The following is a 17,124-nucleotide window of genomic DNA, read 5'->3' on the forward strand; positions in this document are numbered from 1 at the left end:
ACAGGCCATATAGTGCCTTTTCCCATGAAAAATGAGGGGGTCAAAGTGAAGGGCACATTCTAGACTTCTGGAAGCTGTCTGCCCCTCCTCCAGATCCAAGGATGCTTAATGGTTTTGCCCCCATTTTTAGCCTCTCACGAATCCTGGTTTATCTGCCATTCCTTGCAGATAACCTTTTCCCTGGGGGGGGGGAATCAATCTCACACACCCCCATTTCTTTCTCTCCTTCCATTCTGCCAGCATTCGTAGGAACAGGCTCAATTCTCTTCCGCCCCCACCCTCTGTCTCTCACGCTTGCCGTATCCTGTAATTGAGCCACACAGGCTGTCACAGCCAGAGAAACAAAGCATGAAAACACCCCCACTCTCCCCAAATCCACGACAGCATTAATTAAGCTGCCAGGGTAGCCACTCGATTGCCTCTGCCTGGCCCTTCCGATATATATTTGCACCACCTGCACCATCTAGCCTGTGTGTAAGAAAGAATGGAAGTTTGGGTAATTATCTCCTCTTCTGAAGTATTGAATAAAATCCTACCCACATCCTTTGGTCTTAGAAATACTGCACAAAATAGACCTGCCTTGAGATAATCGCTCAGCTGGCAGAGGGCGGGGAAGCAGCTGGGAGAGAAATATATTTAGGTGTACTCATGGAATTTTCCCCAAGATAATATTTTTTTCCTTCATAAGCTATATTTTTTTAATCTTCTTCAAAAAGCCATTTCCCCTTTACACACACACATCACTGCTCAATTGTCAGGAATATTTTTTCCTTCAATAAGATTAGGTAGAAGTGACTCTTTTTTTAAAGGTTTTTCACATTCTGATAGGATGTGCCTGGGCTCACTTGTGCAAGCCACCTCTGCAGACCTGATGCAATACAGCCTGTTTGCTTGTGGTCTCTCTCCATTTTGCACTATTAAAAATCCTGTTCTATTTAGGCATTCCTCTCCCAGCCGATGTGATTATCACCATAGCAAGGGGACACCATAGACAAATTCACTGGTATTATTTCCTCCAACACACCTCTACCACCATTTCTGCAGACCCTTCCATTCTGCAGGCTGAACTTCTATTCTGTCCTCCAACATCTTGACAAGGGCTGGACTTGATCCATAGGGTTCCTTCCAGCTATGCAGTTATAAAATCATCATCATCATCATCATCATCATCATCATCATCATCATCATCATCATCATCATCATCATGTCATCGCTTTATGCTTTCCGAACACCTGCCATTTGAAGCAGCTGTCTCACTGTAAAATGACAGGGCAGGCCCCATCGCTTGCTAGCTTAGGGTCGGCTGTTTACTAAACTCTGCCTGCTGAGTTAAACGCAAACATGGCTTCCAAAATTGCTGTGTTTCCTAGGGCTGCAGGAGTGTTGCTTTGGGAAATTCAGTTAAGTCCCTAACTGATCATGGAACTCACTATGACCTTGGGCCAGTCCCCCTACCTGGACACTCTCTCTACCTAACCTACCACACAGGAGTGCTTTGAAGAATAATAGTGAGGAACAACAATATATGTTGGTTTGGACTCAATGGAAGGAAAGAGAGATATTAATGCAACCGTATGTGGTTCATGCTCTGAGGGCAAGCTCCTCTTCCTAAAAAGACAGGGACCCATTTTGGGTGTCAATGCTGTGTGCCTCCTGAATACCTGCCATTTGAAACAGTTATCTCGATTTGTAAAATGGCGGGTCTGGTCCCACCACTGGCTAGCTTAGGGTTAACTGTTCAGTACATTGTGCCTGAGTTAGACACAAGTAAGTCTCCCATATTAGTATCTGACCTGGACAATAAGCCATTAATGAAATGGATGAATAAATAAACAAACAGGGTAAAAATATGTGCAGGCCTTACAGAAGAAATAACTGGGATTTACTGAAAATATCTGGGTCTTCTCAGGGCGAGTTCCAGGTCTGAGTGGACTCCTGCGATCTGCGCTTTTAGTAGACTCTCACTCTGCATCTGTGAACTCCCAATAGGTTTACCCAAAGTAGCAGCCTGGGGCAGCAACAGGACTGTGACCTACATTCAGCAGCTTAAAGTCACCATTTCAGGCCCCCAGAATGTCCTGCACACAGTATTGCTCCAGCGCATTGTGGGGTATTTAAATAGTAATTTCCCACATTTCTCTGTAACAGTTATACCAGGGGCATCATCAGGCATTGACAAAAGCACTCCATATTGCCCATCAGCAAGGGGGGGGGCATGTGTCAGAAGGCTGAACTAGGCTCCTGGCAGCTGCCCGAAGATCCCATGTGTTTCTGTGAGGCTTCTCTCCTCTGAACCAAAGGTACGTCTGGAAGCAACACCTGCAGACTGACTCCTGAACTGCCCTGCATTCAAGGCTGATTCCTTCATTCTACCCACCCACTTGAACTATATATTGGACAGCATGTATGAGCAGTTTGTTGATATGAGCAATGTAATGGATGATATTTCTACAAACAGGGCATGGGTGTGTTTATGCCCTTCCTTGCTCTGTCCTGTTGTATAAGTCGATCTGCGTGACTGAGCAAGTTCCTATCTCACTGTTCGCACTATCAGATACCTGCTGAGGAGCTGTTAATTGCCCCGAGCTGTACTTAAGTCACAGAGGATGCATCTACTGCTGCTGTTGGTCATAAGTTTTTAAAAAAATGGAATCTCTGTATCAGAAGCAGAGACCAAGCATTAGGGAGAAGCAATAGCAAATGGAGATATCCTTCATGCCTGCAGGCTTGGGAGCTTCTCAGAGGTGCTGGATGAAGATATGAGCAGAATTCAGAACAGGAGCGGGGAAAATGTGACCCTCCACATGTTGTTGCACTTCATCTCCCATTATCCCCTGCCCTTTACTATGCCAGATAATATTGACAGTTCAGCAACAACTGGAGGACCCCATGTTTCCCCATCTCGAGACAGAATTTGATGTAATCCAGCACGACAGCTATGACCATAAATACATGTTACAGCTCAGCATTTAGACATATGTAGCAGAGAACTGTCCAGTACACAGACTGAGGTTGGGGAAATTACATTTTGGGGCAAAAACTCATAACATATCCAGGCTGGTATGGTCCCAAATTTTTTAGACCAGCCCAAGATGATTATTTATTATCCTAACCAGAGCTTGGAAAAGTTACAGTTTTGAGTTATAATTCTCAGAGTCTCCCAACCAACACGGTCATTAAGGTTCTTCTTTCTTTTTGTACAATCATTTTTTTTCCTCCACCTTGCCACAACACGCATCTTAAACCACATAAATCCTCCTCAAGGTGTGCTAGGGAGAAAATGGTTAAGGTACCAGACTGCATACGGTCAATGCAGACAAAGTGCAGGCCTCTAGATATAATCAGACAGCAACTCCCCACAGTGAGGAATCATGGGAGTTGAAGTCCAGCACAGAAACATTTCAGCTACACTGGGCCTCCAGATGTTCTTGGACTTCAACTCCCAGAAATCTTGGCCAGCAGAGGTGGTGGTGAAGGCTTCTGGGAGTTGTAGTTGAAGAACATCTGGAGGCCCAAGGTTGGGGACCACTGAGCTACAGCACAAAGCTAACTGCTGTTCCAGCAACAGCGATTGGAAACTGAGAATAAATAGGGCCAGGGCTACTCCTACCATTAGCAAAGTGAGGTGGCTTCTTCAAGGCAGTAGAGGATGAAGAGTGAGAAACAGAGAGAACAAGGTGCTACACAGTCAGACTTGTTCTTCCAAAGCTCCAGCTCCCTGTCTCGACTATGCTGGAAGATATTGCAACATTCCTCCAAAAATGACTTTACAGTCAGCTTTGATATATGAAATAAGGTAGGTGCCATATTACCTTTGTTTCACAAAGCAGAAAAATATTTTGCACTGGCTCTAAAAGGGGCAGCTGTCATCCCCACCTTGTTGGAATAAAACACCAATGCATGTAAGCAAGCAATTTAGGTGGGGATTGGTGGGTAAATAAGGAGGTACGACAGCCCAACTTTTTCTTTTCCCTTCGCTTTTCTAGATCTGTCTTCACAGTGATATGCCAAGACTCCCCTTCTTTCCTTCTCTGAGATCACTTTCTGCTTCTTGCTCTGCCAGTTCAGCTACACACAGAGTTGCCAGGTCAGCAGCATCCTATTTATTGTGATTTCAAGGCCCAAACCTGAAACCAGTGGCTGAACCTTTTAATGTCACAGAGCTAAGGCAGGAAAGGATGGGGAAAGAAGCAAGCACAATATACATATCAATGCTATAGCACTGGGTCCAGCAATCTCTAGGGCTGGCTAGGAAGAGGTGAATGTCTATATGCTTACAAAAGAAAAGAACTCAGACACAAAAACAAAAATTGTATTTGAATGGCAATCATCAATTTCTCAAATATCTGTTTCAGAGAAATCCTCAGACTTCATCCAGTGTCTCATGATCTGGAAGCCCAACTAAACAAAGAAGCAGATGGACAGACATGAAAACTAACTCTAGGGGCTTCTGCAACCTATTTTCTACATGGATTACTTAAAAATATTAATTTTAAATGTATGTGCTCCTTTTTTTTGCTTTACTACCGGTCTCCAGAGAGACTATTTCTCGACAGTTGTCGCTAACTCAGCCCGGGGCCACTGCACTCTGCCAGTAAATACCAAAACAGTCCTGATATATAGCTGGTAGGCCTCAGGAAACACCTCACCATTTCAAAATAGCCAGCTGTCCCAAAGCCCCCTTGGGATAAAAGATGCAGGAGGCCTGACCTCTGTTGCAGCTGGTCACTTGCAACGTAGATCGATCTGGATTGCCTTGAGACTCTACCATGCGTCCTCCACCCCCACGCCTACCCCGACAGCTGATTTCTCTTCTCTGGAGGAGCGAAGAATCAAACCGAGCTGTACCCGAAAAGTCTGCCCACATGCAAGCTGCCAAGCCCTGTGAACGAAGAGTGCCAACCTGCCAAACAGTGCATGACTCAGCAGGCACACATATGGTGGAAGTCACGCATGCAATGCAAGTGAGCTGAGACCAAGACATCTGTAGTAATTGAGGCCAGGATTTCCGCCCAGCAGCATTGACAGGGCAAAGCAAAATCAGGACCCTCAAAGGAACTAAATCCACCAGAGAAAGCAATTTAGATCTGCAATTACACACCACCCATTACACACCACTGGATTCAGAGATAACAATCTAGAAGAACTAAAGAAGTGTAGAAAGGGTGCATTTGTCTTATGACAGAGTGAACACAAACCAGCCTCACATCTATTTTGATATTAGCAGTGGATTTCAAATAGGTAGCTTCTGGGAAGATCTGAACTCTGCAAAAGCTTTTGCATGAAAAATAAAGAAATAATGGGTAAACATGTCATGAAGGTTCAGCCCCACAATAAATTAGTGGCACAGAAAGATTTCCCCAGACTCCTAATTGCCTATATCTGAAATACTTTCTTAAATATGCCAGTTACATAGGTTTGACTATTCGTTTCTCCTTCCAGACCTGCTATGATGGTAATGATGCAGCTAGATTTCCTAAATAAATTTCCTAACCCAGAGATGCAAAAAAGAAGATCCCTGACAGTAAACTTACTATCTGAAAGACACACCACAGAAGGAAAAAGGGATGGTGGAGACAAAGACCTCAAAGCAAACATTGACACTGAATGCCACAAAGTACTAGGGATAAGGGTCTTGAATTGTTTGACTCGCTGCCCAGTGGGCCTTAAGTTGGACCAATGACTCAACTCATCCCCCCCCAATTCGCAACTCAGAACCCCCTCTTTTTTTCTGCGGAAAGAAAGCATGTTTTTAATAGGGATTTGGAGCTTGGAGTTTGAGATTTGTTACCAAAGACTTGGATCTGGACTTGGTACTTGGTATCAAAGACTTGAACTTGGCCCTTGGACCCAAAGTCTTGCCAGTTCTCCAGAAGCCACACACACCCCCAATGTGTCCAAACAATATATGCATTAGCACTGCTTCCAAAGTGGTTCAAGTCCTAAAGGCAGGACGGCAAAGCTTATTTTGTTGCTCCTCCCCTCCAAGTTGCAGATCCTCATCATACTGGAAATGAAGAAACCCATAGGGAGCCTATTTGACCAAGGCCTCATCTGCATTACATAGACTTGAAGCAATATACATAGCTCACTTCCTCATCACTTTATACTCACACCATCCTGTGAAATCACATCAGACTGGACGACTGGGCCAAGTTTACCCACTGAGTCTCATGGCTCAACCAAGACTAGAAATATAGATATCCCATGCCTCAGTCCAATACAGAACCTAAGTCCAGCATTTCTCTTTCCCATCAGTGGCTGACCAGATGCTCCTGTCAAATATGGCAGCCCTCTTATGTTGTTGCCTGCCCACCACAGTAACTGATATTCCTTGATTCAGCTTGAAGAATTCCCAGAATCCTCCAGCCAGCATGGCCACTGGAGAGTTATAGTCCAAGAAAAAAGGTAACGTTTCCAAGTTCTTTTCATTGGTATATTGCCTCTGGACATGGCAGATCAACTAAGCTATCATATGGTTAATTCAACACTTGGAAATGTTATTTTTCTGAATGACCACTTCCAGAACCCCCCTCCCCATCCAGAACTGGAAGTCTGGGAATTGTAGTATTTAAAAGCGACATAAGCAAGATCTGGGCTAATTGCCCTGGCAGCCATCTCTCTTGCTCCGTACCTCCTGAAAGGCCTGTCAAAGACACCATCTGTTGATCCTCAAGTAGGTGCAGAGGCAGGTTGGCCAGTCCAAGCTGGGGAGGAAAAGCCTGACAATGGGAGCCACCAGGGCAAGGGGGCAGGCCTTTGCAAACAGCTGCAAGGGATAAAGATAGAAGAAGAGAAGACAAGAAGGACTGCCATGGAGAGAGAGGATGCTCCAGGGACCACGGAACAGGAGGACATGGAGACTGGCATCACAGAGTCTGAGAAAAAAGGGGCTGGGGATGATGTGGTAGAAGAACCAGAACCAGCCCTGTTTTGTAGAGCAGGTGGCGTTCAATTATGCTTACATAAAGGATCCCTAGACTAGAGTTATGGTCCAGATTTGCCTGCCCAAGGGAAGAGGTCACAGCAGGGGTTATGAAATGATCCCCTGTCAAACTCCACTGCGCCCTGCACATAGCTGGAGAGCGCAACAGCTGACAGGGCAGCCAACCCTGAAGAGATGCCGGAGGTAAGCGTGCCAGAGGGAATGTCAGTGTTACTTTCAGGAAGGTCAACAAATCCCATTTCGTGATGGCGGTGCACCTGTACAAACCCTCCCTGTGGGGCATCTGTTGTTGGGGACAGCTACTCAGACTGCAAGCAACACCTTGAGTGTTCAGTATGCCAGCCCCAGTGGAGGTAAGTGAAGGACAAAAAACAGACAGGGGGGTTACTATTGATACTGCCTGTATTGTGTCACCTCCCCAGGTTTTGATAAAAACCAGTTTGTACCATTCCAGGAATCTAGAGCCTATGGATACCACATCTGAAGAGGTTTTAATATCATCATCATCTTAGAACTGCGGGGCTGGAAGGGACCCTATGGATCGTCAAGTTCAGTCCCTGTCAAGGAGGCACAGTGGGGAATAGAACTCCCTACCTCTGGCTCCGCAGCCAGAGACCCTAAACCACAGAGCTATCCAGCCCAGCACTTGGCAGTGGCGCTCACAGGCATTTAATTCTACTAAATTGCTTCATCTTGTCTTCAAGATAACTGAGCTGGGACCATCACGCCATCCTGCAGCAGAAAATTCTGTAAGTTAATTACACCTTCCGTAAAGAAATGCTTCCTTTCATCAGTCCTGAACTGACCACCAATCAATTACACTGAGTTGTAGCATTATGAGAAAAGGATATGTTCTCTCAATCTCTTTCTCTCATTCACACATTCACTATTTTCTCACTGAATTTAATAAACACCTATTCTATCCCTCCTTAGTCACCCCTTCCCCCACCCTAAACTGAGATGCACAGATAGTGTACAATATTCTTTGCCACTAGATGCAATCATAGCTCTTACCTACAATGGCTTTATAAGGAAATTAGACACATTCATGGAGGATCAGGCTATCAAAGGCTATTAGCAATAATGATGACGCATTACCTCCAAGATCAGAGAAGCTGTATAACTTTCAATACCAGTTGCTGGGGAACAACAGCGGGATATTCTTGCTGCCTTGAGGGCTTCCTTATGGGCTTCCCAGAGGCATCTAGGGGGCCACTGGAAGAAGACGGATGCTTGACCAGAGAGGCCTCTGGTCTGAGCCAGCAGGAGTCTTTTAAGTTGTAAGGTTCAAATGTTTTAGCTTTTCCTTGCTTTACCATCTGCTATTCCGCTTCCTCTTTCTAGTCACTCTTCCAGACCTCAGAGTTTCCTTCAGAGATCAGTGCTAATAAACAGACTTGATCACTCCCACCAGTGGAAAATGACTTTTCCCGTTTGCCTACATAAATATCTAGGCATGACTCAAAAGCCTGCATGTTTCTTTATGAGCAGCCACACACAACTTGCCCGCTTGTACTCTCAAGTAACCAGGAGCTTTGCATTAGTAAGTGCTCTCGTTCTCCCTTCATGGTAGGGTAGGCAACTTCCAACTTCCAATGTTGTTGGATTGCTGCTCTCACAAGCCCTAACCAACATGACCTATCCATCAAGTGGAAGCAGTCCAACATCTGCCCACTCCTCTCTCTTGTTAAGAATTAAGACATGCACACACGGTACAGTACTAGCTTATTGAGCTGGTAACATGACTGAAGGATTTCTTAGCTTTTTGTCCCAGATGTGTACATGGTGGTAGCCAGAATGGGGAGAGGCAGTAAGGTATTCTCAGACAAGAAGTGCTGCCCAATCTCTCATCCCTGGAGGGTTGGCACTTTACCGACAGAAATCATAAAGAGGAAACTATCACTCTGCAATCTTAAGTAGGCTAAAACTCAACTAGATAACATTAGAGACCTGATGTATGTGTAGAATAAGAAAACTAGTGAAACAGACCATGACTTCTCTGCTATAAATCTAGGGTAGGGAACACGGTTCAGACCCACAGCTCCAGTGCCATGTTAGCTCTTCTATGCCCTCTACGAATGTTCTTTTTCCTTCTACTGGGCATGCTTAATGATTCATCCAACTCTGATGAATCTGGTTTCCTAGAACAAACCTCCTTTCTATGAAGGAGGAGGGTTCCTGTCTAGTCCTAGTTTCTAATGGTACACTGTAGTAATGACAAGGGTGTAGAAAGCTGCACTCCCAAGAGTTCTCTTGGTTATTTTCCCATTCTTCCTAATACTAAATTACTCCAAATATCCCCAAAGACAGCCTACACACATGCTTGATATTTTGAAAATTAAAAGATTTCAAAGTGATTCAGTTGTTCTCTCAAGTGACTGAAAGATACACACAAGTAAGCTAGTGTGCTTCCTTTTCTATGTATCCACAAAAAGACCTGTGTATCACTCTTAAAGCTTGAAAGTTATCATAATATGTTGTTGTTTAGTCATTAAGTTGTGTCCGACTCTTCGGACATGGCTTAACGTGTCTTGATGCTTTTGAATTGTGGTGCTGGAGGAGACTCTTGAGAGTCCCCTGGGATGCAAGGAGAACAAACAGATCCATTCTGAAGGAAATCAATCCTGAGTGCTCACTGGAAGGACAGATCCTGAAGCTGAGGCTCCAATACTTTAGCCATCTCATGAGAAGAGAAGACTCCCTGGAAAAGATCCTGATGTTAGGAAAGTGTGAAGGCAAGAGGAGAAGGGGATGACAGAGGACGAGATGGCAGGACAGTGCCACCAAAGCTACCAACATGAATTTGACCCAACTCCGGGAGACAGTGGAAGACAGGAGGGCCTGGCGTGCTCTGGTCCATGGGGTTACGAAGAGTCGGACACGACTTAATGATGAAATAACAACAAAAGAACAGATCTAATGCAAATCCAGTTTCTGCTGCAACACATTCTCCCTGAGTTTTATTCTGGTTTGACAGCAGTCTGTGTAGTGATTGTGCTACCTCTGGATGTAACTAAAGCTCCCCAGACATGGGGAAAAGATCAGAAAGGTTTATTTTCAAGCACTCCACAGGCTACACTGCATGTGAATGATGCAAGGTATGTCCAGTTGCATGAGAAAAGCTACCAAGAGCATCACTCTTTCCTTGCTACCTGTTCCAGACAACAAAGGGCCAACACAACTGACTGCAAAACCTGGAGATAAGGAGCTTCAAAGAAACGGCCCACGCTAGTTCATTTGCATTAAAATTGTTAATGTGAATTGCTACCTTTAATATACAGATGCCTCTCTATTATTTTCCAGTAGCTTTGGTGAATGGTTTAAATTAGGAAAACATGGTTTAAATTAGGATAGTTGCCATCTATCCTCCTTTACAGAGGACAGTCCTCTATTTGGGGGATTATCAGAAGACAGTACGATTTTTGAAGCTGTCCTCTGTATAGCTATTTTCCTCAATTTCCACAGCAATCCTAACAACTAAAACTGAAATCATCCAGATCTACCTATTCATATGTATTTTTCTAATTTCCTTGGTTCTTTGTTCTCTCCTTGTAAGCCCCCCTTCCCCATCCTGTGTTGTTATTAAAAAAATAAGTAAAGTAACATTATTGGCAGTTGTATGGCAGACCAAATTCAGAATTATTTCAAAGAAAGAAAGACAAAAGTCAAGCTGTCCTTGCACAGAGTAAGTGAAAACTGCATATGAGATGTGCAAAGAGCAGTCAGATGACAAAGTCAAGGAAAACAAAGGCAAAAAAACAGAAGCTGCAGCGCAGACATTGCCGAAGGCAAGTCCATCATGTTCTCTCTTTGGAAGTTCAAAATGAGCTGTGATTCCACTTGCTCTCACACACCGCCAAAGCTGAGAACTGTAAACTCAAACGTTTCAGCTTATTAAGCACCTTCCCAGATTTTTTTTTCATGTAATAAACTGACAGTTGATCCCCCGTATTATGAGAGATCCATCCAGACACCTTTTAGTTCATATTGTAACTTGTGGCACTCCAGATGTTGCTCGACTATAACTGTGATCATCCTCACTGTTCTACGTAATGCTGATGGCAGGTGCAATCCAACAATATTTAGAGGGCCACACACACCTATCCCATCTTACAGGATTTATCTTACCCATGGTTATGGGGAGCTTCCAATTCTACAAATTTTTTGAACACAGCTGTCATCAACCCTCTGTGTTGACCAGGGCTGATGACAATTTCATCTGGAGGACCACAAATTGTTCATTCTTACTCAACAAGGATAGAGCAATTCCCAGCATTCAGTTTGGTGCTGGGAAAATGCTATTTTCTAGAGATGGACAGATTTGTAGTTTCAGACTACAATCCCCAGAATTTGCCAGGCAGAATGGCCACTAGCCTCTCCCAACAAATCTGCATGCCTCTGTTATTTTTCCTACACGCTGCAGTACTCAGCCTCAGTGTCACCATCTTACACCTATCTTACACCCTTGGGCAACTACCCAGGTTTCTGCAAGGTTCGCCATTTAGGACTATTTCTGAAGTCCTGTTTAAACAATTGTATCCCTCCCCATGCTCCACTCTCCAAACTATCTCCAAATAGTTTTGGGCAGCTGAGTCTTGAAGTTTTAATGACATTACCCTAGAGTGACCCTCTATAGAAATCAAAGCTAGGAAATTGTACTTTAAAAAATCTTAGTTTCCAGTAAGCCGACATGGCCATCATGTCCAAAAAAGTAACATTTCACAACCTTCAACAGAGGTTTCATACACCAACTCAAAATGCCCCAAATAACCCTTCAAATCACACCCAGCCTCTCCAATCTCCAAGATGAATTCCTTATACTATCCAGACCCACATCACACATGTGCATACTAGCAGGCATCACACAGATTTCCCAGCTTCTTGCAACATAAGAGTTGCAACATCTTGAAGGTCGCCTGCTGGAGGACTGAAAGGAAGTTGCTTTGCCTTGCAAAATGTAGCATGCTTTATCAATGACCGATGAGATACTAAAACAACCAAAACTAAAAAAGAAAACACCCATGCTGACACAACCCACATCAAACCTCTGCTGGCTTTGCACTATGACAGAGAAAAGCTCTTGTATATTTCATGTGGGTGTCCTCCTTCCTCATTGCCCTTCCCAGTCCTCCCTCCTTCTGTCTGTTTTTTAAAATATATTATTATTTAAGGATTTTATTTCCCTTCTGCACTCTTGCTTTGTTGTTGGGGAATGGGCCCTCCTGTTGGAACAGCTGAGCCTGAACTGGACATATGTATCCTGATTAGGAAGTACCAAGGCAGGGTAGGGTGGGGGGTAAGCAGGGCTGGATTTGATAGATGCATTGCACACAGCACAGACAAAAAGCTATGGGGAGATATTGATTTTGGCCAGATGTTAATGGGTGCATGCTCCAATAATGCAACTAATTTCACTTCCTCACCTTGGCATCCCCATCTCTCCTATGAGCAAAACAAGGACAGTTCCTGCTGGAAATACAAGACAGATATCCTTTACTCTGGACATTGCAACACGGTTTTATCATTTATTGCGGACTCCATGTAGATTTGCGCAGCCAGAAAGACACCAGCAGAAGTGTACGAAGGTCTCATCTACATTAGTGGGATATCTTCTAATATTGTCCAGAATATCCCAGCTCATGGAGAAGTTATAGGATGGTCCCTTTTGCATAGTGAAAAAGAATGACTCGCACACATACACACAATGAAGTCATAGCATTGCATGACAAGTGCACACGCTCACTTATATATGTACAATTGCAAATAATTGCTATGAAAGAAAAACCCAACATGTGTTATTGACAATACACTTTTAAAGTGGGCCTTGTTGTTTGACACTGTTTCAAATAGAGGGCTCTGCTCCATAAAACAGATCTATTAAATCATGCAGCACAAAATGTATTAGGGAACCCCAATTAGGACGTTTTCTGAATTAGTTGTCAACCTATGGTATCTCAATGCTTCAAAATGATAGGATAGACATACTGAGGCTTCTGAAAATTGAAACCCAAACAATACAGAGTACGTACCAAAGTTGGAGAATCACTTGTTTAAACCTCAGGTGACCAGGGCTTAGCCACTAAGGCATCCGGCCCACCTTATATGCTAGGACTGGCCCAGAGATGATTTGGGTAATAATTAAGAAGGGAACATATCTATACCAGTGAAGGGCAACTCTTGCATATCCTCACAAATCCCAGAGGCCGGAAATAATGTTTTGATCTTGTATGTTAAAATTAGGTTTTCTTACTATTACAGTATATTAAACAAGATGACAAGCAAATTGACACATCTAATCTTCTAAAAACACAGTTCTGAAAGTAACACTAAGACTTCTTAAGCACACACTTGGCAGAGAAGGCCTTCTAGATTAGAGTGGGCCTCAGCTTGGCATCTTGCACTAAAACAAACCTGTCACTTGAACACGGGTAGAAAAACCTTTTTCTAAAATCCTCAGGCTCATCTCTAAGGGGGTGTCCTTGAGAGTCGGCAAGGGTTCACATCCCACCACTTCTGTAATAACCCAGCCCTGGAAAGGACTAAGAAAAGGGAAAAGCTATGCTTCATATTATGTTGTCTGATATTCTGAGAAATCAAAAAAATAATTTTTCCCAAGCTCTAAAAAGGATACAGTGGAGGGTTACTTCCCAACTCCAGACTTTATGCTTTCAGACAATTAAAGTATATCGCAATGGTTTGTGCTTCTATAATTGTGCATTGTTCAATGTGGGGAAGTAGAGAGAGACATGCACATTTAAAAGGACTAGTGTTTGTGTGGGTGTTTTTCTCCCCTCTAAGCTTCTCTCCTGTATGCCAAGGAAAACCATGGACCATCATTATAAATATGTGGTTAGTTTGGGAAAAGGAAACAGAGTCTCCTTTCATAGAAATCTTACCCTCAACTCTTGCTTTCCTGCTCTGCGCTCTTTCCCTTATCTCCCCCCCCCTCAAGTGTCCCAAATGTTGCCATTTTCCCTTGCAATGGTTTTCCACAAATGACCTTCATTGTCTTATTCATGTTCACAACAAATGCCCCCCTCCTTCTGATGACAAAGAGAAATGGTTTCCTCCATCTCAAGAGTTCTCCCTCTTAAATGAGGAAGCCCCCCCCCAGAAAGGTCTCCATTCCCCACCTGCCCCTCTGTCAATACACACCCCTCATTTGTCTTGAGTTGATGGCAACAAAAAGCCCTCATTTGCAGCACACACTTTTCCCCCCTATAGCCACAAATAATCCTGCTTCTTTACTTTCTTTTAAAAAACAGATCAGCTCCAAGTTTTAGGTATGCTTGTAATACTTTGTAAAGCAAAATACCCCAGAAAATTCAAAACCTATAATTTTGGTTCAGCAGGTAACTACAACAATAATGTCATCCTATTTATTTATTCTCAGAGGTAAGAATAATCAATTGGATATAGGATTCCCACTTCAGGGCAATGTGGGAAATTAAGATGAATATAAGCCAAAGGAAAGGGGATTGTGACAAACATTAACAACTACAGTATATCCTACATCAACAGGACTGCTGCTTAAAGTGGTGGATTCTCTTTGAATTAAGTGCTTTTAAACAAAGGGACTCAGCTACTATGAGAGCTGTACAGCAGTGGTCCCCAAACTTTGGCCTCCAGCTGTTCTTGGACTACAACTCCCAGAAGCCTTCACCACTATCTCTGCTGGCCAGGATTTCTGGGAGTTGAAGTCCAAGAACATCTGGAGGCCCAAGGTTGGGGACCACTGCTGTACAGGATTGGTTCTCAACCTTTCCTATACCAGACCCCACCAACCATTCTTTCAGAAAAAAATGGGATAAAAAGGAAATGAACTTTTTTCTCAAGAAGAGATGCAACAGATGGGTCCTTCAGACTCAAGGAATCTCTATCTATAAGCCCTGGGAGTTTCTTAGATTCTAAATTTAACAATTCTCTGATTCAAGTCAAGTGTTGCCTTCAAAACAGTTTGCTGCTATGTCAAGTCACGCTGGACAGTCCTTCTGCAGAATTCTTCCAGGTGAAAATGGAATCAACATTTTAACAACGACAGTATGTCCATGGCATGATAGAACAGGTTGCCATACACACTCAAAATGAAAAAAGCCTCTGTTTTCATACTGTTCCAACCTTGCACATAAGCTACCATACAATAAAACGGTTTCTATATATGCATTATTTGCTTCTCACCTTTATACACTTAATTATCCTTCACAGAAAGTAGCATGAGTGACGGGCCCCTGATTTCTGCACGACATACCAATTTTTAAAGGGTTGGCACTTTTTTAAAAAATTGCACTGCATTCCATCATACGGCCCACTTCAAACCTGCAGGACAGCTCAAACATGAGGTTATTATCCCCAGTGAAAGCTTCACTAAACAAAACAAAGGAGATGTGTGGTTGGGTCTTCCATTTTATTATTTTTTTAATGTTATATATATTTAGCAATTTTGACTTCTCCCTCCCATCAGACTGGGGCCATGGTGTCTGAAGAGAATCTGGTCAGTGTTAATTGTGAGCTGAAAGCAAGAGGCTGTTTATTAAATCCACAAACCCACCTCCTAATCCCACCCACCCCCATTTTAGTCAAATGAAGGATTCATACACCCCTTAAAAAATCAACTACAGAGTGTCAGAAAAGGATAGTAGATGAAACCACACTGTAATTTTAACATTGGAGGTTAATCCTTCTTCCCACTGATGTTCTTTCTGAGGTAAAAAGCCTCCCATATTTTGTGTGTGTGTGTGTGTGTGTGTGTGTGTGTGTGTGTGTGTGTGTGTGTGTGTGCGCGTGCGTGTGTGTGTGTGTGTGAGTGAGTGAGAGAGAGAGAGAGAGAGAGAGAGAGAGAGAGAGAGAGAGAGAGAGAGAGAGAAGAACTGTATTTGAAGCTAATCTGTCCAGTACCATAAGTCAACTACAGGTGGGAACTCAGCCAAAAGTTGGCAATGGCTTCCTCTCTCTCTTTCTTCCCCCATTTCCTCCAACTTTTCTTCCCAGTAGGCTGCCAGCAAAGAAGCAGGTCACTCTTGCCAAAGTCATGAAATGAATGCTTGCAAATAGCTTCTGAAATTAGGCCAAAGTGCCGATGAATTCAGGTTGAAGTGATTGTCTATTCCAACTGTAAAGCACTTGGAGATTCAGTTATCGGTTCCCGTTGCCTCGTCCTCCAAGTCAGCCACCTTATTTATTATATCTATCAAATCTATCCACCCAAAAAGGCATTCCAGGAGATCCTTCAACCCATGCTGAATCAGGTATTCATGTTTTTAAAAACATGGAGCACCAAACATGGAGCATTCATACATCCATTTTCTGCCTTACTACACATATTAAATCAGAATTGCATCAAAAACCATTGCAAAATTTATCCAGAGACTAGAGAATGGCATACTATAAGAGCTTTCATGGTTGTTTTCCCCTGGTTCAAACTGCAATCACAAAGAAATATTAGGGAGGCTATAGAAAAGAGAAATGTGTAATGAACAAACCAAGAGGGCTTTGAAATTGGTATCACTGTTTTCACAATGGTGTATCTGCATTTCAGGGCTGGTAGGGCACAGGGCCCAATACGTATGACAATAATCTTGGCTTGGCTTGACAAGCCAATAGATGAATTTCCTTTCCTTCTCTTGAAACACAGAGGTTTTTGATTCATGATAATTTGCCATTTTTTCCAGACTGGAAAAATGGCTATCAGCTTTAGAATAAACCAAATTCTTAAACCCAACTCCAAAAAACATGATTTAACATCCCTGACCTATTCCAAAGCTTTTAAACATAGTTTCTCAGTTCAGATGAAAAGGGAAACTTGAAAAGGGAGACTTCTGTGTTGCATTCAGACATATCAAACATGGGAGAGGTTCCATGGACACAATCATTAACCCATTCAAACCATTCCATCCAGGTCACTAAATGAGGGCTGGCCTGTAATTTATGTCCATTTATATCCCACGTTTCCTCGAATGAGCTCAATGCAGTGTACCCAATCCTGTCTTTCCAACAACAACCCTATCAGGTAGATCAAGCTAAGAGAAAATTATGATCACAAGGTCACCCAAGGAATTCCATGGCTTAGTGGAAACTAGAACTTAAATCTTTTGACTACTATTTCAAAACTACAACATCAAACTGGAAAGCCACTACCTTACTGCTCATCCCTTCCTTCACCCTAATAAGCTGTATCTCCC

At 43.2% G+C, this 17,124-nt stretch overlaps 1 protein-coding gene across 2 annotated transcripts in view; it reads right to left on the reverse strand.

The window, feature by feature from the left end:
• Positions 1 to 17,124, reverse strand: part of PPP1R9B (protein phosphatase 1 regulatory subunit 9B) — a 94,565-nt gene that overhangs the window by 46,601 nt on the left and 30,840 nt on the right. The window lies entirely within an intron of this gene.

This window comes from Pogona vitticeps, chromosome 6, assembly GCF_051106095.1.
Source record: "Pogona vitticeps strain Pit_001003342236 chromosome 6, PviZW2.1, whole genome shotgun sequence".
Lineage (NCBI taxonomy): Eukaryota > Metazoa > Chordata > Lepidosauria > Squamata > Agamidae > Pogona > Pogona vitticeps.